This window comes from Triturus cristatus, chromosome 7 (genome assembly GCF_964204655.1).
Source record: "Triturus cristatus chromosome 7, aTriCri1.1, whole genome shotgun sequence".
NCBI classification, from domain to species: Eukaryota; Metazoa; Chordata; class Amphibia; order Caudata; family Salamandridae; genus Triturus; species Triturus cristatus.
In genome coordinates, this window is record NC_140590.1 from 562293572 (window position 1) to 562316741 (window position 23170).

Genomic DNA, 23170 nt, shown 5'->3' on the forward strand with positions numbered 1-23170 from the left:
CCCCACTAGCAAAGCAACTATGAGAGGAAATAATTCCAAGAAAGCGATACTGTGCCCTTGTTGAAGCCAATGGGGAGGCCACTTTTCTGCACACCAGTGACCCTCCCAAAACAGACCAAAGCCATGTGCCCCAGATGCATATGAAAAAAGTTGTATTTGCCAGATTGTCATCCTCCACAAAACATAGAGAAACACCGCTAAAGTCTTCAAGAAACTGTAACTAGATAGAAAGATCTTCCTTGATGGCCTTAGATAATCTGATCCTGTGTTGGGGAAGATAAGCTCCAGACATTGTCATACCTAACCACCTGCAAAAAGTCCTAGCTGCCCTGACCACCCTGCAGGCAAAATTTAAATAGCCCAACAAACGCTGAACCTGCCCGAGCTCAATCTTTTCTTTCACCATTACACACAACAAAAAGGACCTGATTTCCTGTACCTTCTCAGCCGGCAAACGTGCTATCATGTCCTGAGTGTCAATTTCGATTCCCAGAAAGGTTAGTTTGGTGCTGGGTCCTTCCGTCTTTTCCGGGGCTAATGGGACACCCAACTCTTTAGCCATGTTCTGAAAATTGCACAGAGCCCTGCTGCACTGATCTGAATGGGTGGATCCAATGACCATAGTCATCCGATTAATGGCACACATACGTGTGTCCACTTCTCTTTGAGATGTTTGGAACTAGACCCAAAGGTGATACAATCAGGTTTTCCAACGGGATTTGCTGAAATGGACCCGCTATTCTGCCCGCTTGCAGTTCTGCATCTAATTTCTTTTGCACAATATGTTGTAACTGCTTAGCAGATTTAAGATTGTCAGCCCATCGATTATACCTTGGTCCCTGATAACCAATCTTGAAGCCATCCCTGAATCCCCAATAGAGTTTCGAAGCCACTTCAACATCCGGATACTCATTAAGCCAGGATTCAAGAATCGACAGCCTAATTGGGGTATGAGCCCTTTGGGACAGGCTGAAATGTTGCACCCCTTCCCCTTTAAAATCTCCCCAGCTCCACCAAACCTTTGGCTAGTGAAACATTGTGTGATGGCATGTTTACCCCCACATTGTGAACACTCATGTTTAATCTACAGAACTGTCTGGTACAAAACCCCTGGTTGAAATTCCAACAGGCTGCAGATACTGGAAATTGTCCTCTACCAAATCAACCTGCCCCGATTTGGGCGGGGCGAGGCTGAAAGGGCCAGTATGTAATTGGCAAACCACTTGCTGTATGTGTCGTTGCCGGCAGTTGTGTAGATGACATCCACTGAAGCCAAAGCTCTGCGTCAACTTCACCCCAAGGTGTGTCGTGGAATATGCTGACCCTGGCCCTAAATTTCTTGTCATATCTAAGCCACGTATAGCCACCAAAGTGCATTTGAACCTTACGAATTATATCTATGTATTTGAACATTGCAACAGCCCTGTTTTGATGTCTTTCGCAAAACACTTGTGTATATCAAGAAAGCAGATGACCAATACTCGATGTTCTTAGGGACCCTAGGGTGTTTGGCAAGCTCCTTTTCCTCTTCTTTGGACCCTTTTTTAGCCTGTATATCTCTATGTAAGAGCTTAAACACATCAACAAAATCATGATTCCAAATTCTAGTTTTTGTTTTTTCTGAAAGATGAGTCCCCAATGGCATTGCTATACCCTTCTTATGAATATTTCTGTCTTCACTCACCTTCACATTACCAGAGCCATTCGCCTCATCAGGTTTTCCTTGCCTTCTACAGAAACGCTACCCACCTCTGGAACCTGCCCACTCACAGTCCCCACACCCTCCTCAGAAAATACCCCCGAGTCAGGAGCCAACACAGCATCCCCAACCCCCACAGAACGAGTATTGCGCTTGTTGACAGCAGGTTGTGACCATGAAACCCACTAATGTGGCTTATCTCTAGGCAACTGAGAGGAGCGTTTCTGAAATTCTTTTGGATCATCACGCTGACGATGACCGTGCCGCTGTTCTTGGTCCGTTGCTCTGTCCGCTCCTGACTTCAGCAACAGACTAAAAACATTGGTTGCCCCCAACACAGCCCTCAAAACCACATTTTCATGAAGCTTAGTCTGTTCATTACCATCACCTTGTTCCTTCCCCAAACCCCCTTCTTCAAACTGATTATAATCTTCCCCATAATCCAATTGATCATCACAAAATTCCAAAGCAGTGTTGCTATGACCAGGCAGTTCCCCATCCCCCACCCCCCATCATACAACCTCCAATTGGTCACAGACATCCGCTCCGAATGTCCGGCCGCTGCCTGAAAATCCGCTCGTGATCCACCCAGCTTGTCCGTTTTTTTACCACAAGCCGCAACATGGTCAATAGACGAAGAACTGGAGACACCAGCCGTAGACCGTACTCCTTTCGACGCTTGGACCTTCAAGCCGCTCTTGCCTGAGGAAGATAATGAATCCAAACTCTCCCCCCTACCTCCCTTTCAGAGCTGACACCTGTAATCAGGGGGGGTTTGAGTGCTCAACCCAAACCCACTGCCCCGCCTGAGGCCCAAAAGATGAGCCAAAATCAGACGTCAACTGACTAGGAGGAGGACGAGGTGTGGGAAAAAGGAACTCGTTCCCAGGTAAAACCCAAAGCTGTTCAGACTGATGATCAATACTTGCACTATGATAAAAAGGAGGTGAGACTTCAAAATCTTCATGAGAATAATCCTGTCCCGCAGACTTGTACCCTCAACATGTATTATTGACAATGAATCCACCCCTGAAAAACGAACTGAGTAACCAGGGGGGCCTCTAGGCGCCGGGGACAGTGAAACCACAGAATCATCCCCCACCAACAATAAACTAGATACCATAAACTTGTTCAACAATTGAGGATTCCCTCCCTGTTTAGGTGCAGGGAACCAGGGGCTTAACAAACACCCCCGCTGCCCCTGCGGTGCAGGGGGGCCCCTACTCTTCAGTAAATGAAGGGGGCCCCCTCAGCTCTTCGGAAGAGAGCTGTGAGAGAGAGGCTTGCTCTAAATCAAGCCTCTCTCCCTCTAAAGCAGCCTCTAAAGCAGCCTGCACTGAGCTCCTCGGGGCTGACCCAGGACCCAGGACTGAAGAGAAACAAAGTAACAAGTTACATTGATTCTCTTCAGTCAGACCCCGCCAGGAAAGGATGGGGGTGGGGGCCCCAGAGAGAGCAGGAGGCAGCACAGCATTCCCCACAGGGCACTGCCTCTGAGAAGGGAGAGGACAAGGATGGGGGTGGGGGCCTCAGAGACAGCAGGAGGCAGCACAGAGGAGAGCTGACAGGGGAAAGGATAGGTGTGGGGGGCCCCAGAGACAACATTCACCACAGGGCACTGCTCCTCTGAGGCAGCACAGAGCTGACTTCAACCAGAAAGTTTGCAGCTCCAGAAACAGGATCGGCTGGGACACATTAGAAGGTGAGAGTTAGAGCTATTGATGTTGTAATGGACAATGTATTTTACCTATGTGTTTTCTGTTTGGAGGGGGGGAATGTGTGTGGTGTCAAGTGGACATATATGGTTTGGATTGGAATTGTTGGTTGTAGAATTGTGTTGCGTGGATTGGATCTGTGTAGTGAAATAATGTGGCGTAGTGTGCAGTGTAATTATGTGGTATTGAGTTGAGTGGGATTGTGTGTTTTGGAGTGGGATTATCTGGAATGGTATTTTGTGTTGTGGTGGGGTATGTAGTGGAGTTTCCTTATGTGGTGTGCTGTTAAATATTGTAGCATGATGTGGAATTTTGTGGTGTAGATTGGATGTATGTGGTGTGTTGTGCATTTGTGGTGTTAGTCTGAATTATGTAGTTTTTTGTGAATTATGTGGTGTGGAATGGAAATGTGTAGAGTTGAATTGTGTGACATGGAAGTTGTGGTGTTGAGTGAAATTATGTTGAGTGGTATTATGAGGCATGGTGTGAAGTGTAGCTATGTGGAGTGTTGCTACGTGGCATAGACTGGATTTATGTGGAGTGTATGTATGCAGTATGGAGTAGAGCATAATTATGTGGAGGTTAATTATGTGGAGCTGAGTGGTATTATGTGGAGTGTTATTATGCTGTGTGATAAATTGTGTGGGGATGAATTGTGGAATTGTGTGACGTGTGGAATTATGTGGCATGGTGTGGTGTATAATTATGCGGAGTGGAATTATGCAACATGTTGCAGAGTTGTATTTTGTGTAGGGAAATTATGTGTTTTAGAGTTGAGTGTAAATATGTTGTGTGAAGTGTAATTATAAAGGTTGAAGTGGAATGATGTGTAGTTGAGTTGTGTGGAGTGTAATTATGTGGTTGGGAGTAGTATTAAGTTGTGTGGAATGTTATTCTGTGATATGGAATTATGTGGTATGGAGTGAAGTGGAAATATGTGTATTTTTAGGATTGTAATTATGTGGTATGGAATGTTGTAGGATTAAATTATTTACAGTTGAATTGTGTAGTGTGGAATTATAAGCAGGGGCGTAACACAGGCCCCCGCAGCTCCCGTGTTGAGGGGGGGGCCCCAACACTCCAGAGGCCCCCTCAGCGGTGCCAACAAGCACCACACATCCGTGACTGTCTGGGATAGGTAATTAATTAATATAGGTAGGTTATGTAACTTACGCTTGCCCTAGACCTTTCTTAAATGGTAAAATTTAAAAAATGGTAATGGTGCACACTGCGCAGCGTGCAGATGTCTCCGCTGCTGCGTCTGTGCGGTCTTACTCTTCACCCGTAGTGTGGGGCTGGTGACCAATTGTCATGTGCATTGTTGACTGGTGAAGCGAGGAGGCATCCCAGAGGCCAGAGTGGAGACAATTGAGAGGTAACGTGTGACGGCGACTACCTGCCATTATTTAATTATTTCTCTGGCTAGCCTTGTTTGCCTTGTCTTCTGCGGCCCGCGCAGGTGAGTCTGTCTGTTCGCCCAGTCTATGCCACCCCCCGCAGACAAGTGCACCCCACCCAAAATTCATTGCGACGACCACTTGTGTGCATAAGCAGGCACATGCATCAACCACAAAACCGGTCGCAAACGGGCAGATTCTCAGAATCTGCCCCTTTGCGACTGGTATTTTTGCATTTGGGATGCATCATCCCAAATGCAAAAATCGCAATTTAAGGAATCTCAAAATAGCGCTTTCTTAAATAGCGATTGCATTTAAGGAATCCCTAATTGGGATTCCTTAAATGCAATGCATTAAAGTTTAAAAAATAGCGATTTCGCTATTAGCGGGAGCAAATTACCATGAAGCTGGACTTCATGGTAATTTGCTAGAACATAGAAAAATGCACTTATTTGCATTTTTCTAAGTTTCATGTTGCGCACACACATGCCCTTAGAGCATGCATGCATGCATGTGTGCAGAGTTCAAATACATGGGTGCAATAGGGTGTCATTTTGACACCCTTGCACCCTAGAAATTGCGGGAGCAATTTGCGAGTACCCCGCAATCTCCAATGCATTCCTATGGGCCTGGAGGCCCATAGGAATGAATGGGAAGCCATTCATTAATTGCGACTCACAATTTGTGAGTCGCAATTAATGAATGTTAAGGAATTTCTATTTTAATAGCGATTCCTACATGCATAGGCTTTTGCGAGTCCTTAATTGCGATTCCTTAATATTCGCAATTAAGGACTCGCAAAAGATTTTTTTCATGCATGTGCCAGAAGGTCTCCAGTTTAGAGTGAAGGCATTTAGTAAAAGAAAGGCGCCTTTGGTACATGAAGGTTGTTTGGAAAAGGGGGGAGGGGTTATGTTACACATTAAAGATTAAAAGTGCGTGTCATCAGTTTCACCTGCGATGTATGTTGACTTGCGGATTTTACAGTAAACACAAAGATCGTCATTGAAGTTTGTGGGCACAGGAAAATGTACCCTTCACCTATGAATTTACACCTTCGTCTGTGACTTTGGGAGAAGTTTCCCGGTTTCGCCTGACTTTGTCAAGGCAAAATGGTACCCACTTCCCCCAAAACTGACCCGATTTCATGTCGCTGATTTCTAGTTGTCGAGTGATGTCGGTTCTGAAGGGGCGGGTCCAGCTGAACTGGACATCAGGGTGTGAGTGGGTGGAGTGGGGGAAGGGTTGGGGCAGAGAGGGGGAGGATTGGGGCTGTGGTGGCAGTGGTGCTACATAAATTGCAGCTTGCAGAAAAAATTGTTTCTAGCGGAAACAGATAAAAGTTACTAAAATACAGCAACATGCATTGCTGCACAGTCGAATGCCCTTCGCTAAAATTGGCAGGCCACCTTTCAGTTACTCTTTGATGTTTGGTTGTTAAACTTGGACTGAGGTGAAACTGAGTGGGCTGGGCCCACATGTTCAAGTGATGAAGTAGACGTAGCTGAGATGATTTTATGTAGTTTATTAAGTCCATAGGTAGAAGTTACAGCAAACTAGAACAAGCCCAGAACAGGCCCCACCAGGAGCAGCCTCCTAGCTGCTCAGCCCATCTTCCCAACTGTCTCACACCCACACAGGCACCCAAGCATTCCACTCACACTAACATTCTACGCGGAACACTCACACTGGCTGAGCAGCTAGGTACAGAATGAAAGGGAACATATTAACATGACCTGAGGATACTACACATCCTCTCCCTTTACACTGAAAATTAATAAGACCTAAACTAAACCCAAACTAAAATGAAAACAAATAAATACAGAAATGTACAAAAGATATAAAGAGTCCATAAACCCAGGGATGCATGAAGAAATACATCACGAGAGGGAAAACAGACACACTAAGGAGGAAGGAAAGATGAAAGCATAGATCAACACACTAACACCATCCTCCTCCTTTAATACTGAACAAAGAAAAATTTAAGAAGTGAAAAAAAAGCTCACATAAAACAATTGAATATGATACCCAGACTAGAATACTATGGGTAGAACGACACCCATGGAAGCACTTCTCACGTGAGAAGACTGTGGCGAAAACCTAATACGCCACCCCTCATGTGAGGGACACTATGGGACTTAAACCCAAGTGAAATAAACATTGTTTGGGAGTGACACCCAAATGTACAGAATACGTCACATGGGACTAAAACCCACGGACTTGTGCAGCATGTAAAACAGAAATGCAGCACAGTGTGGCATCAAAAGATAGCCACCCACACACACGACAGCGAATATTTAAATGAAGGGATTAATACCCAACACAAACGTAACAAAGGTGGGACTCACAACCCCTTTAACTAAAAAAACTACTGTGAACGTGGGGTGATGGGACTAAAAACCCACTCCCATCCCTAAGCAGGGATAAAAATACCATTAAAGGAAATGGGACTAAAACCCACTCCTATCCCTTAGGCAGGGATAACATATGTGAAATAGGGGTCATGGGACGGAAAACCCACTCCCATCCCTTAGGCAGGGATACAAAATTTTAAACATGGAGACATGGGACTAAAAACCCACTCCCATCCCTAGGAAGGGATAATATAGCTGAAACAAGGGGACATGGGACTGAGAACCCACTCCCATCCCAAGACAGGGATACAATATCTGAAACAAGAAAATGCGTAAATAAGAGACATGGGACTAGTACCCACTCCCATGCCAACAAAACATGTACGTGTGAAAAGCAAATTAACAAAGATGGCATGCAGCAATAGCAAGATGTTGTAAATGCATAGACTACTTTTTCCTGTAAAATAAAACATTTTAGCATTAAAATCAGTAGACATGCACCAAAAATGACAATGAAGAGCATGTCATTACGATGATAATAAAGTCAAAGCATTACTACTAACAAAATAGTACTTTGTACGAGCTCCACGAAACATGCGACAGGAAGGAACATTGCTGGTAAATCGAACCCACAGAAGATGGATGGTCTCTAATTTAAAAGATGTATTCCAACTTGGCACACTAGATGGCAACGTAACATTGTGCAGAGAATTAAAATAATGAAACACAGTTCATGTTGAAAGTCATCATCGCTCCAATAAGCCTTTTAAAAATATTCCTGTTACTCTTTTGTTATGTCTAAATGTAAAATTGCCACAAAACACTCCAACTCTGACACCGGAAGGCAGACAACGGAAGGAACTAGCTGCCACTCACCAACAGTGACCGACGCATCATCCACTGTTGTGGTGGCAGTCCGTTAGACATACTGTGTGTAGCAGTACAAGCCAGTGTGTGTTGCTGTAAAAGCCCTGAGGGAAAGGAAGCAGTGAATGCACTACGTTGAAAAACGTGGTTGGCAGAGGCACAGAGCAAGGCAGGATACTTCAGAGCACCTCGAGTTCAATGTGCTCCGGCGGCGCCAAACATAGGATGGAGGCACGTACTTTACAGTGTGCCGGGTGGCTGCAGGCACACTCCTGCTGCGAGGCATCTGACTGCCAAGGAGGGAAAACGTCATAAATGATTCCACAGGTGCTGGATGCGGAGAGGTGAGGAGCGCGCGCTTACTTTCAAGTTTTGAAACGCAGAATGGCAGTTTTTACCGGCTTCCCTGTAGGGAAGACCACTGACACGAAAAACAAATTAAAAACTGAATATTACTCACTCCGATTGCCTTCTCATGCGGAAAGGAAGGAGATGAAACAAAATCCAAATCGCTTTCAGCTGGCACACGTGGAAAAGCCATACACCAAAGTAACATGACTAATAAAATAAACTGTCACTAGTCGAGCAAAACAAGTCCTGTGCTGACACTGCTTTCAAAAACCCATACAAAGATGAGCAAAAGGTTAGATGACAGTCATAAAGATTGAACTTTCACTTGAACAGCATTCTGTTAAAAATACACGCAGATACAGAGTACCTTGCTTCCCAAGGCAGTATATGTTGGTTGTTGCTTATTAGACATTATTTTAGATGTAAGTCCTTCTGCGTTACGTAAGCAGCATTGATGAAGAATTACCATATGCTGTAGACGCAGAGATGACAACACAGCACGCCTGGGCAGGGCTGTCCGGAGTAGTGGACACTGGTGGGGCTGCGAGACGTGCTTGACTGGTTTCCTGCTAGACTGGTTTCTCTTTTGTTTTTTACTTGAGTTTCTTGATACTTGTTTCTTCTTTTTGTTAGTAATTGTAGTAGGTCCTTTCCTACACGTAGTCTTGCTGTACTCCACATCCTTAGTTGGCATCCAACTACCTTTAGCGTGAGAAAAGCTCGAGATCGTCGCCATAAATGTAGTGGGCTGGGCCCACATGTTCAGGTGATGAAGTAGACATAGCCGAGATGATTTTATGTAGTTTATTAAGTCCATAGGTAGAAGTTACAGCAAGCTAGAACAAGCCCAGGCCAGAACAGGCCCCACCAGGAGCAGCCTCCTAGCTGCTCAGCCCATCTTCCCAACTGTCTCACACCCACACAGGCATCCAAGCATTCCACTCACACTAACATTCTACGCGGAACACTCACACTGGCTGAGCAGCTAGGTACAGAATGAAAGGGAACATATTAACATGACCTGAGGATACAACAGAAACATTTGCCAGAACAGTCTTAAAAGGTGCAAAAATTTAAAAACATTAAGTATAAGTATCACAAAATGTGCGGCATTAGACCGCCTAATTTGCCTTTTCCTGCTGCATAATTGAGTACCTGCAGCATAATTGTCATGGCACTGCATACCATGTACTTCCCCTCTGTTTACTGCTGTCGCAAAGAGCCACCAATCCTACCCCATTCATATGAAAGGAAAAAAATAAAATTTAAAGCCTTTCGACGTTACGAAGCATGTTCTAACAGAGGTTTCACGTGACTTCCGTGGAAACAGGCACCAACGTGTGTAACTCTCTTCTCTTTCTGGACTTTTTTTTAACACCAGCACAACCTACCTCACTTGCAACCTTTGAACTGTGGGGCGCTCCGTGCACTTTTCCGCCCTGAAGCCGTCGTACTCCACTCAGTAGCAGTAAAAGGATCAATGTCTCTGGTCCATAAATGGCTCCAAATCCCTGACTCTGTGGGTGTGACAAGATCACCCAGCATCCTGCCCCAGAAACCTGCCAGCCCCACAGACTTCTCCAGGCAGAGAAACCTGCCAGCCCCACAGACCTCTCCGGGCACAGAAACCTGCCAGCCCCACAGACCTCTCCGGGCACAGAAACCAGCCAGCCCCACAGACCTCCCCAGGCACAGAAACCTGCCAGTCCCACAGACCTCTCCGGGTACAGGAAACCTGCCAGCCTCACAGACCTCCCCAGGCAGAGAAACCAGCCAGCCCCACAGATCTCCCCAGGCACAGAAACCTGACAGCCCCACAGACCTCCCCAAGCACAGAAACCTGCCAGCTCCACAGACCTCCCCAAGCACAGAAACCTGCCAGTCCCACAGAACTCAAGCAGAGAAACATGCCAGTCCCACAGATCTCCCCAGGCAGAGAAACCTGCCAGTCCCACATACCTCTCCAGGCAGAGAATCCTGCCCGACCCACAAACCTCCCCGGGCAGAGAAACCTGCCAGCCCCACTGACCTCTCCACGCACAGAATCTGCCATCCCCACAGACCACTCCAGTCAGAGAAACCCGCCAGTCCCACAGACCTCCTCGGGCAGAGAATCCAGCCAGTTCCACAGATCTCCCCAGGCACAGAAACTTGCTAGCCCTACAGACCTCCCCAGGCACAGAAACCTGCCAGTCTCACAGACCTCCCCGGGCATAGAAACCTGCCAGCCCCACAGACCTCCCCAAGCACAGAAACCTGCCATTCCCACAGACCTAAACAGACACAGATACCTGCCATCCCCACAGACCTCCCCAGGCAGAGAAACCTGCCAGCCCCACGGACCACACCAGGCAGAGAAACCTGCCAGTCCCACAGACCTCTCCAGGCAGAGAATCCTGCCAGTCCCACAGACCTCCCCAGGCAGAGAAACCTGACAGTCCACAGACCTCTCTGGGCACAGAAATCTGCCAGTCCCACAGACCGATCCAGGCAGAGAATCCTGCCACTCCCACAGACCTCCACAGGCAGAGAAACTTGCCAGTCCCACAGACCTCTCTGGGCATAGAAACCTGTCAGTCCAACAGACCTCCCCAGGCACAGAAACCAGCCAGTCCCACTGACCTCCCCAAGCACAGAGTCCTGCCAGTCCCACTGACCTCTATAGGCAGAGAAACCTGTCAGCCTCACAGACCTCCCAGGGCACAGAAACCTGCAAATCCCACTGACCTCCCCAGGCACAGAAACCTGTTAGCCCCACAGACCTCCACAGGCATAGAATCTGCCAGCCCCACAGACCTCACCAAGCACAGAAACCTGTTAGCCCCACAGACCTCCCAGGGTACAGAAACCTGCCAGCCCCAGAGTCCTCCCCGAGCACAGAAACCTGCCAGTCCCACAGACCTCCACAGGCACATAATCTGCCCTCTCCACAGGCCACTCCAGGCAGAGAAACCTGCCAGCCCCACAGACCTCCCCAAGCACAGAATCTTGTCGGCCCTACTGACCTCCCCAGGCACAGAAACCAGCCAGTCCCACTGACCTCCCCAAGCACAGAGTCCTGCCAGTCCCACTGACCTCTCCAGGCACAGAATCCTGCCAGTCCCACAGACCTCCCCAAGCACAGAAACCTGCCAGTTCCATTGACCTCCCAGGGTACAGAAACCTGCCAGTCCCACAGACCTCCCCGGGCACAGAAACCTGCTAGCCCCACAAACCTCCCCAAGCACAGAAACCTGCCAGCCCCAGAGACCTCCCCGAGCACAGAAACCTGCCAGTCCCACAAACCTCCACAGGCACAGAATCTGCCATCTCCACAGACCACTCCAGGCAGAGAAACCTGCCAGCTCCACAGACCTCCCCAAGCGCAGAATCTGGTCAGCCCTACTGACCTCCCCAGGCAGAGAAACCTGCCAGTCCCACAGACCTCCACAGGCAGAGAAACCTGCCAGCCACACAGTCCTCCCCAGGCACAGAATCCTGCCAGTCCCACAGACCTCCCCAAGCACAGAAACCTGCCAGTTCCATTGACCTCCCCGGGCACAGAAACCTGCCAGCCCCACAGACCTCCCAGGGCACAGAAACCTGCCAGCCCCACAGACCTCCCCAAGCACAGAAACCTGCCAGTCCCACAGACCTCCCCAGGCAGAGAAACCTGCCAGCCCCACAGACCTCCCCAGGCAGAGAAACCTGCTAGACCCACAGACCTCCCCAGGCAGAGAAACCTGCCAGTACCACAGACCTCCCCGGGCACAGAAAGCTGCCAGTCCCACAGACCTCTCTGGGCACAGATACCTGCCAGTCCCACAGACCTCCTCCGGGCACAGAAACCTGCCAGTCCCACAGACCTCACCGCCGGGGCATATGAGAACGTTTTTGTATTTTTGTGCTGTGGCCAAAATAGAATAAGCTTACTATGGGCTAATTATTGTTGCTATGTCAGTGCAAAATGTATTTGTTCTGTTTTTTACCTGGTGTTAAAGTGGATGTCTTATGTCCCATAGTTGTAGGTCTGTTGTTTTTCTAATGAGATAGCTCCATAACTGAAATAAGAGGCATTTCTGGCATCTTCACAGTGGCGTAAGATAAGTCCCCGCAGCCCCCTCGGTGCAGGGTGGGCCCTCAAGCTCCAGGGGGCCTCCTCTGCAAAAGTGGTTGGTGGTGGCCCGGGGAGGGGGTCCCCTCGGTGTACTTTGCAGGGGGCCCCCTCAACCTTCGTTACGCCACTGCAGGGAACAATATCTGTTCTTCCATAACTTCTTCACAACTGTCACTGGAATAATCTACCAAAGAAGCAGAGCTCCTGCCATAAACCACGTGAAGCACAATGTCGATTTTTACACCTTCCACACTACAACATGAACATTTTGAGCCAGTAGCTAATTGTTCCCTGGCCCGCTTTGTAGGGGAGGGGCTCGCCAGCAAAGAAACTGAGGCTGTCGACCTGACGGAAAAAACCCGCCCCGTTTTAACTCTCCGATAAGGGGCAATGTGGAAGACTTCCTTGTGGCGGCAACACCCTTCAGAGAAGCTCTCCTTCTACTCCCCTGGCGAGAGGCGGAGACTGCCCCCAATTGCCCCACCTCACATACAGGAGCTGAGAGACCGCGCGCCTGCAACAGCCCTTCGCCTCTGCGCTTCAGGTGAGAACGGCCGCGACTCTGATTTACTGCCGCTACACCGTCCAAATGAACTGGCGCTAACGGAAACCTGCCAGTTGGCGGCAGACACGCAGCTACCGCTTCGGCCACCCCCTGTGCCGCCTTCCTTCTCGGACAACCGGGCCTCAATAAATCTTCCCTTCCCGCGCACAGAGAACCCGCAGCACTTCCCTCACTGCCACCATGGTAATAACCAGAAATACCTTAGTAGCGTGACCAAAAAACACACCACGACTAACTTCTGACAGAAAAGGTGAACACGTCAAAGAAAGCAGTCCACCAGCAATTTAAACCGCCGCAATGTCCTCCCTCCAAAAGCACTCCTATATATAGACTACCTATAAGCTGCACCCCCTTACCTACCTAACCTATAACGCAGCGTGGATTATCCCACCGCGCGTAAAAAAAACAGGGGGACACCGGCTCACGCCCTGTTCCCCCTGGGTCCCCAATGGAGAGAAACTCAGAAAAGGGAAAGCCATCTTAAAGAAATAAATGGGCTCCCTCTTGGAATGGTGGAGGACTCAGTAGAAACACACAAATAAACTATTGATAATATAGTTATCCAGAAAATGGGTTGGCCTCTGCAGTGCCAAAAGGAATTAATGCCTGCCTATGGGCGAACGACTAGATCAAATTATGTTATTTCATACAGTGTAGAGAATTAAATATTGGATATAAATGTCAGACGCGGCTGGTCAAAAATAGAACAATTCGAAAGCTATCTTGAGGAGAAAAGCAAACCGGGCAAAAAAACGAAAAGTGACCCGAGGCTAAAATATGGATGTGCTCGAAACGTTCTAGTAATGAACCTATCTATTTAGTCTGTGAATGAGAGGAAAATAAGGACAGTAAATAGAAAGCTTCCTTGAGTCTCAAAGTAATAGGGAAGTCTGGAGAAGACCCAGAGACGACTATAGGGAGGGAAAGAGTGTAAACAGCAATCAGGTGATGTCCCAGAAACAACTTTAGGGAGGCATAGAGTATTAACAGCACAGTTGGAACTTATGTGACTTTCCATATTATTTCTTCATTAAGTCCCACTTTGACTGTATTTAGAGAGAAAGTCCAAAACGTTTCTCTCTCCTTGTGGACTTCCGTCATAGTCCGCCCTTGTTTTTGTTTCACTTTTTCTAAGATCAACCATTTGGGGGCCGATTCCAATCCTGGAAAAAGGCTGCACAAATCGTTGTATGGGGCGTTTTTCCCGTACGACTCGTACCCGGTAAACTTTTCTTACAACCTAGGAAGTACGATTCGTACAGAAAGCCTCTTTCCATACAAATCGTACAAAAGACCATACGGCTCAAAATAAACCAACGATTCTGATCCGGAACAGCTTGTACGGGACGTCTGTACGTATTTAAGCAGCGGTTTCCGGCCCAGCAAGTATGATTCGTCCCTACGGCACTCCGTACGGCTCTTGTCTTATGGGAGCCAAAAACAGGGGTACGAGTCATACAGGCATACACCCCCGTGCGTTGTGTATGTACGGTGCGTACCCCCAGTACGCATGTACTGTGCGTACCACCAACATCGCGTACCCCAACATCGCATACTCCAACATCGCGTATGTACTGTGCGTACCCCCAACATCGCGTACCCCAACATCACGTACCCCAACATCGCGTATGTACGCACCGTACATATGCGATGTTGGGGTACGCGATGTTGGGGGTACGCACAGTACATACACGATCTTGGGGTACGCGATGTTGGGGACACGATGTTGGGGGTATGCACCATACATACACAACGCACGGGGGTGTATGCCTGTCTGACTCGCACCCCGGGAACAACTTTTCCCGGGATACGAGTCGTACAAAGTTCGCTTCGTAGCGGGTAATGGCATTCCCCGTGTGCGGGACTTTTTCCGTACAAATCGTAAATCGGAAAGCCGGTCCGGATCGTACTAGTACGGTCGGACTGCATTTTTACAATTTGTACGGAAAAGTGTCCGGGTCCGTCTCATACAACTTTTCCCGATCCGATTTGTACGGATCGGGCCGATTCCGATTTGTACGGATCGGGCCGATCCGTACAAATTGGATCGGGAAAAGTTGTATTTTTCCCGTACGATTCGTACTTCGTGGGTCGGACGGGACTTGTACGATTTGTATGGAAAAATTTACCGATACGAGTCATACGGGAAAAAAAAATACAGGATCAGAATCGGCCCCTTGGTGTCATTTTCTGAATGTTGTAGATCCATAATGTGTTGGACTAACGAGGCCTGCTTCTTCCTGGTTCTAATCGCAGATTTATGTTCTCCATTTCAAGTCCTCAGTTCCCTACCTGTTTCCCTGATATAGCCCAAACCACATGGGCATAAAATGAGATAAACTACATTTTTACTTCTGCAATTCGTCATATCCTTCAATTGGCCAGCCCAACCTTTATATTCCCATTGCTAAGTTACTAGGGCTGTCTCACATGCATAGCATGTGCCACAACAATGAATCCCTTTCACCAATGGGATATCTCCAATGGTCGTTTTTTTACCTTCGTTTTGGGGCATATTCTTGAGTGGATCAATTTTTCCCTCAAGTTGGCATTGTATCTGAATGCAAATATGGGTCTCTACACTGGTGGATCCACATCATTTATATTGAGGATTTTCCAATTTTGCTAAACAATTATCTTTACCTTGAAATCAATACTCAAATGATTTGTGACACAGACTAGTTTTTTCTCCTTTTTTGTCTTTTCTTGTAAGAGAGCATCACGATTATAATATTTTGGTCTCTTGAATTCCTGTTTGACAAGGCGCTTAGGGTATTCTCTACTAAACAATCTAATGAAGAGTTCTTGTCCGTATTCGACAAGTGCTTCCATGGTAGTACAGTTGCGTTTGATTATCAGAAACTCTCCAAATGGACTGGAGTCCTTTTGGCTATTAGGATGGAAACTTGTGTGTTGTAAGACTGTGTTGCGTGCAGTGTGTTTTCTATAGAAACTTACCTGCAGAAATCCTGGTTCTCTCGAGATCCAGATGTCTAAGAACGCTACTTTGTGTCTGTTGGTATTAGCTGTAAATTTAAGATTCCTGTTACTGAATCACTGACAGAATATCGAAGGTCAGAATATCGACATCCTATCTACATTATGGTAAGAACAAAAATATCGGGGAAAAATATCGATGTCAAAAATATTGTTGTTAAAAATATCGTTTTTTATTTAAGTAAAAAAAATAATGTAAAATTAAGTAAATAATACATATAATTAAAATAAACATAGTCAAAAATATTTTAAAATGTTGAAAAATTATAAGTAATATATATATTGTACAGATAAATTAAACGTATACATTTAATATATAATATATATACTTACTAATCATTTTTAATAATTATTTTAATAACTTACCATTTAAAAAAAAATATCATATATATTATAAATACATCTATACACATAAAACAATAATATAAATAAAAATTAAATAAATATATATAATAAATTATTTTTATTTGTAATCTTATTAATATTAAATATAAAATTAATTATATACTACATTAACTAATAAAATACAAAAAATATTAGATAGTGGAGGTAATGAAATTACTATTCCAACTCTAAACAGTGCAACAGTAGGGAAAATGTTGGATAGCGTAGGGGTAAAAATTACTATTCCCACTCCAGTGAGTGCAACAGTAGGGAAAGTGGTGGATAGTGTAGGGGCTAAAATTACTATTCCCACTTCAGGGAGTGCAACAGTAGGGAAAGTGTTGGATAGCGTAGGGGTAAAAATTACTATTCCCACTCCTGTGAGTGTAACAGTAGGGAAAGTGTTGGATAACATAGGGGTTAAATTACTATTCCCACTCCAGAGAGTGCAACAGTAGGGAAAGTGTTGGATAGCGTAGGGGCAAAAATTACTATTCCCATTCCAGTGAGTGCACAGTAGGGAAAGTGTTGGATAGCGCAGGGGTTAAAATTACTATTCCCACTCCAGGGAGTGCAACAGTAGGGAAAGTGTTGGATAGCTTAGGGGTAAAAAGTACTACTCCCACTCCAGTAAGTGCAACAGTAGAGAAAGTGTTGGATAGCGTAGGGGTTAAAATTACTATTCCCACTCCAGGGAGTGCAACAGTAGGGAAAGTGTTGGATAGCGTAGGGGTAAAAATACTATTCCCACTCCAGTGAGTGCAACAGTAGGGAAAGTGTTGGATAGCGTAGGGGATAAAATTACTATTCCTACTCCAGTCAGTGCAACAGTAGGGAAAGTGTTGGCTAGCGTAGGAGTAAAAATTACTATTCCCACTTCAGTGAGTGCAACAGTAGGGAAAGTGTTTGATAGCGTAGGGGTTAAAATTACTATTCCCACTCCAGGGAGTGCAACAGTAGGGAAAGTGTTGGATAGCGTAGGGGTAAAAATTACTATTCCCACTCCAGTGAGTGCAACAGTAGGGAAAGTGTTGGATAGCGTAGGGGTTAAAATTACTATTCCAACTCAAGTGAATGTAACAGTGTGGAAAATGTAGGATAGCGTAGGGGTTAAATCAACATACTTATTAATTAAATATTTTTTGTAAAATAAATAACATATTAAAAATTAATTAACTAAAAAATTAATAATAAATACCAATACAATTAAATTAATATTTACTTAAATAACATTAAATTACTTCCCACCCTATTGCCCCATAAACACACAACCCGCTACACATAAAAAAGAACACAATTAATTTAATTGTAAATTAATTACCAATTAATAATAAATTAACAATAAATTAATTAACAATAACAAATAATAATACATTAATTATAGTTAATATAATTATAAATTAACCAATACAGAAAATTGGGTGCCGATTACGATCCGGTAAAAACCGGGTACGAACCGTCGGTCGGAGAGTTTTCTCCGTCCGACTCGTCCCCGGTCGGAAAACTTTACAAACATGGAATTACGATTCGCACGGAAACACCATTTCCGTACGAATCGTAAAAAACACCGACCGACGAAAATATACGTACGAATGTGATCCGGGAATGCTGCGACGTGACGTCGGGACGCTTTCAGGCAGCGTTTCACGACCCAGGAAGTACGATTCGAACCGACAGCAGTCCGGATGGCGATATTTTCACGGCACCCAAAAAGTGCCGGAAAAGCGAAGTACGGCGCGAAACGACCAGAGTAGGTGGCCCGGTACGCGCCGTACCCCCCCCAGCCCCCGTATGTACGCGCCGACCCCCCCCAGCCCCCGTATGTACGCGCCGACCCCCCGTGTATGTACACCCGTGTACGTGTCGTACCCCCCGTGTATGTACACCTGTGTACGTGTCGTACCCCCGTGTATGTACACCCGTGTACGTTCGAGTCGTACCCCCACCCGTGTATGTATGGTGCGTACCCCCAGCGTACGCGCGCTGGGGGTACGCACCGTACATACACCGGTGGGGGGACGACTCGAACGTACACGGGTGTACATACACGGGGGGTACGACACATACACGGGTGTACATACACGGGGGGTACGACACGTACATGGGTGTACATACATGGGGTAAGACACGTACACGGGTGTACATACACGGGGGTACGACACGTACACGGGTGTACATACACCGGGGGGTACGACTCGAACGTACACGGGTGTACATACACGGGGGGTACGACTCGAACGTACACGGGTGTACATACACGGGGGTACGACACGTACACGGGTGTACATACACGGGGGTACGACACGTACACGGGTGTACATACACGGGGGTACGACACGTACACGGGTGTACATACACGGGGGGTTTGACACGTACGTACAGGGGCTGGGGGGGTCGGCGCGTACATACGGGGGCTGGGGGGGGTCGGCGCGTATGCGGGCACATGTCTCCATGGTTGCTATAGGAGTTCGGTGCGGACGGTGTTTTTTACCATACGGTTGTAACATCGGACGCACGGGATGGATCGTAATTCCGCGGTCGGACTTCACTTTTCACATTTGTACGGTAAATCGTACGGGGAATTTTTTTACCGGATCGTAATCCGCACCTTAATTGCCAAGTAATAATTAATTAACAATAAATTAATTATCAATAACAGAAATAAAAAAATATTCATTAATTAATTATAATTGAATTACTTCCCACCCGATTCCCCTATAACCCCACTACCCGCTACACATAAAAATGAACATAATTAATTTCATTATCAATTAATTAATTAATAAAAATAAATTACCAATTAATAATTAACAATAAATACAATAATAAATTAATTATAATTAATATAATGATAAATTAATCAATTATTACACATTAATTACCAATTAATAATTAGTCAACAATACATTAATAATCAATAACAATAAATAAAAACATATGAACCACGTCAGCCAATCCTTTATAATAATCGAGCACCAAATGATCTGTGATGTTTACTAACATATTGCCAGGCACAGCAGGCAGTCTCGTAGCTCTCCCCATGATGATCTGATGGGGCATGAGCCGCGCTCTACGATCTGGGACACAGCAAAGACTCACCAGCACAAGAGGCAAAGCATCAGGCCATTTCAAAGATGTTGAGGCACATACTTTAGCAATTCTAAATTTCAGTGTGTTGTTGACTCCACGATACCTGACGTTTCTGGCCAATAATTGGAATTCAATCTCTGTTCCACTTGCAATGTGGCACATAGCAAGCATTTTCAGGACCTCTTTATTAAAAAAATGAGTTCCCCGGTATGACTCCAAAGAGGTTGGAAATCCGAATCTTGGAATGAGCTCCCTCAGTAACATCTTAACTACAGTGAAGCTATCACATCTCCTAGTCGGATAGGCATCCACCCAATGTGCAAAGATGCATACTACCTCTAAAATGTACCTCAAACCATTACACTGGCATCTCAACAATGTCCAATTGCAATGTATTGAAAGGACCTCCAGATCTCCCTATATGCCTCAGTTTAACCCCTTCGCTGCGGCGCGAATTCCGCCGCAGCGCTGGGGGGGTTTGGGGGCAGCACGGTGGCGCAGTGCTCATGACGGAACCGCGCCGTCATGAGTCACGGGCGAGCTGTGCTCATGACGGCGTGGTTCCGTCACGACTCCGCCCACTCTCTAATTCGCCCGCACAGGCGGGGAATTCGAGCCGCGTGGGAGGAGCGGCCGCTCCATGACGGAACCACGCCGTCATGAGCACACGCCGCCCGTGGCTCATGACGGCGTGGTTCCGTCAAGGGCACACAAGGGGTTAACAGCAGTTTGCTTTCCCACATTCATTTGCTGACACATCACACATCAGTAACACATTGCCTCAACCATCACTTGAAACTTTGGGTTAAACCAAATCTGCCTAAACAATCTTACCATAGCATCTCTCCCTACATGCATCAGTCCATGGTAATACTGCACCATCGGGGGCAACAAATTATTTGGCAATACTGGTCTCCTGAACCCCAAATGTCATCGTCTCATTTCACACAACCTGCGTTTATCCAACTTAGCTGTTCCTCCTCAATAACTTCCTCCGATGACCTTTTCACTTGCTTCCATGAATCAGCAATTTTCATCAAAAGGTTAAAATTGTTTTCATCTGTTCCCTCATTTGTGTATTCACCATTGAAAGTGCAGACGTTTAGTGCACAGTAGCATGCAACTTCATCAGTGTGACAATTTCCTACTGTCATAAAGTAATTTCCTTTACAATGTGCAGGACACTTGACAATAAAAACTTGTGCTGGCGTTTGTAGGGCCTCTAACAGTTTTCCCACATTTTCTCCATTGCGAATGGGGGACCCTGAAGAGGTTATAAAACCCCCCTGAGACCATAACTGTCCAAAATCATGGACCACACCAAACTCATACTGGCTATTGGTGAATATTGTCATTTTTAGCTGGTCGGAAATGCATTATGCTCTGGTAAGAGCAATCAACTCTGCCTCCTGCGCGGAGAATACTCCTTGAAGCCAGGCAGTTTCCCCCAACCCTCCTGTAACAGTACAGACAGCATAAGCAGCTTTCAGGTTTCCATCATTGTCCCTGAGATGAGCCATCCACAAACAGAGTATAATCAGATTCAGGTAATGGCTCATCAGTAATGTTGGAACGGGGCTTGGTGCATAGTTCAGTGACATCGAGACAGTCATGCTCTACTTCAATCGTATCCGCATCACAATCAGGTAAAGGCAATAGAGTAGCAGGATTAAGTACATCATCTTTTCAGGGTTACATTTTCTGCTGTGGCACAGTAAAGCAAATACACACAGGAAAGACTTTATTCAGTAAGGACACTGACAAAACAGACATCAGGAGCAACTGTATTTATTCACAAATTGCACAGATAGGCCCCATTAGAGAAGAGCAAAGCACAAAATGTAGAGCTTGTCCATGAGAAGCTGCACAGGCAGGGGGCAAACAGCAAGGCCAGTGGCCACTCCAAGGTGCAGACTGAGTCCATGAGAATCTGCACAGGCGGTGGCAAACAGCAAGGCCAGACGCCAGTCCAAGGTGCAGACTGAGTCCATGAGAAGCTGCACAGGCAGGGGGCACACAGCAGTGAACGACAAGGCCAGTGGCCAGTCCAAGGTGCAAACTGAGTCCATGAGAAGCTACACGGGCAAGGGGCACACAGCAGTGAACGACAAGGCTAGTGGCCAGTCCAAGGTGCAGACTGAGTCTATGAGAAGCTGCACAGGCAGGGGGCAAACAGGCAAGGCCAGTGGCCAGTCCAAGGTGCAGACTGAGTACAAAAGAAGCTGCACAGGCAGGGGGCACACAGCAGTGAACGACAAGGCAAGTGGCCAGTCCAAGGTGAAGACTGAGTCTATGAGAAGCTGCACAGGTAGGGGGAAAACAGCAAGGCCAGTGGCCAGTCCAAGGTGCAGACTGAGTCCATGAGAAGCTGCAAAGGCAGGGGGCACACAGCAGTGAGCGACAAGGCCAGTGGGCAGGTCTAAGTGCAGAGTGAGTCCATGAGAAGCTGCACAGGGAATAGTTTAACACAGCAAGGAGCAACAAGGCCAGTGGCCAATACAAAGTGCAGAGTGAGTACATGAGAAGCTGCACAGGGAATGTCTGCGACTGTACCTTGCCATGGTCAGCAGCACAGTCAGGGGTGTCATGATGGGCAGCACAGGCCCCTCTGTGGGAGAGACAGGTGTGTGAGGTTGACCAACATTCAGACCTGACTGTCAGTCGGACTCGGAGCTGGCTGTGTGTCAGGCACAGTTGGAGCACTTGACTGGTGAGTGAGAGGCCCAGCTGAGGTAGAGCTACCAGTGGCTTGGGAAGCCGTAGGGCTGCTTGGACCAGGTGGTGTAGGGGCACGTGGAGGAGGAGTCATGCTGACGTGAGACACAGTGTGGGTGGGAGATTGTGGAGGGGTGCCTTTCCACTTCTTGGAGATTCTAAATGGCTTGCCTGACTTTGGATCAATGGGAAGTGGTGTGGACACAACAGGCACACAAAACACCAAGGCTGCATCAGGTGCAGACACTGGCCCTCATTCTGGGGACGTGCTGGATCCAGCGGGACGCTTCGCCTGGCCTTGCCTCTGCCCCTCCATCCCCTGTTTGCCAGGTGTTCCCCCTACAGTGCCCTGCTTTCTCTGCTTCACTGGGCTTGGAATGGGAGTCGAAGTAGTGGGGAATCTGCCTTGGGGCCCTTCTTATGTGTAGCCTTGGCAGGCACCACCTTCTCAGTGTGCACGGAAACGGTCTGCTTGTCTTTGCGAGGCACTTTTAGGACAGGAGAGTCCTTGGCTGAGGATGCCTCTGAGGCATGTGACCCTGAGGTCTGCTTTTTCGCTTTTTGGGCCTTCGTGTCGCCTGACGGGGTTTTCTCTTTGTGCTCTGGGGTGGCTTTGGTTTTCTGTGAGGATGGTGTCTGCAGCCTGGACTGCTTGGGCTGCTGCTGCTGCTGCTGTGTGCTATGTGTGCTGTATTGTGACCCTGAGGTCTGTGGAGTGTGGTCACTGTCATGAGACGTGGCCACTGGCATGGAGGTGGACAAAGTGAGAGGAGCTGGAGTCCAAGATTGTGCCAGATGCAGGGCTGCAGTCACTGTGGAGGACAAAGACTGGACAGTCCGGTGCAGCCCACCCACGTCTGAAAGAATGCCCTCCATGAAAGCAACCACCTGGGCCAATTTTTTGTCATGGTCTATGAATGCATTGAGGAGAGCTGTCTGG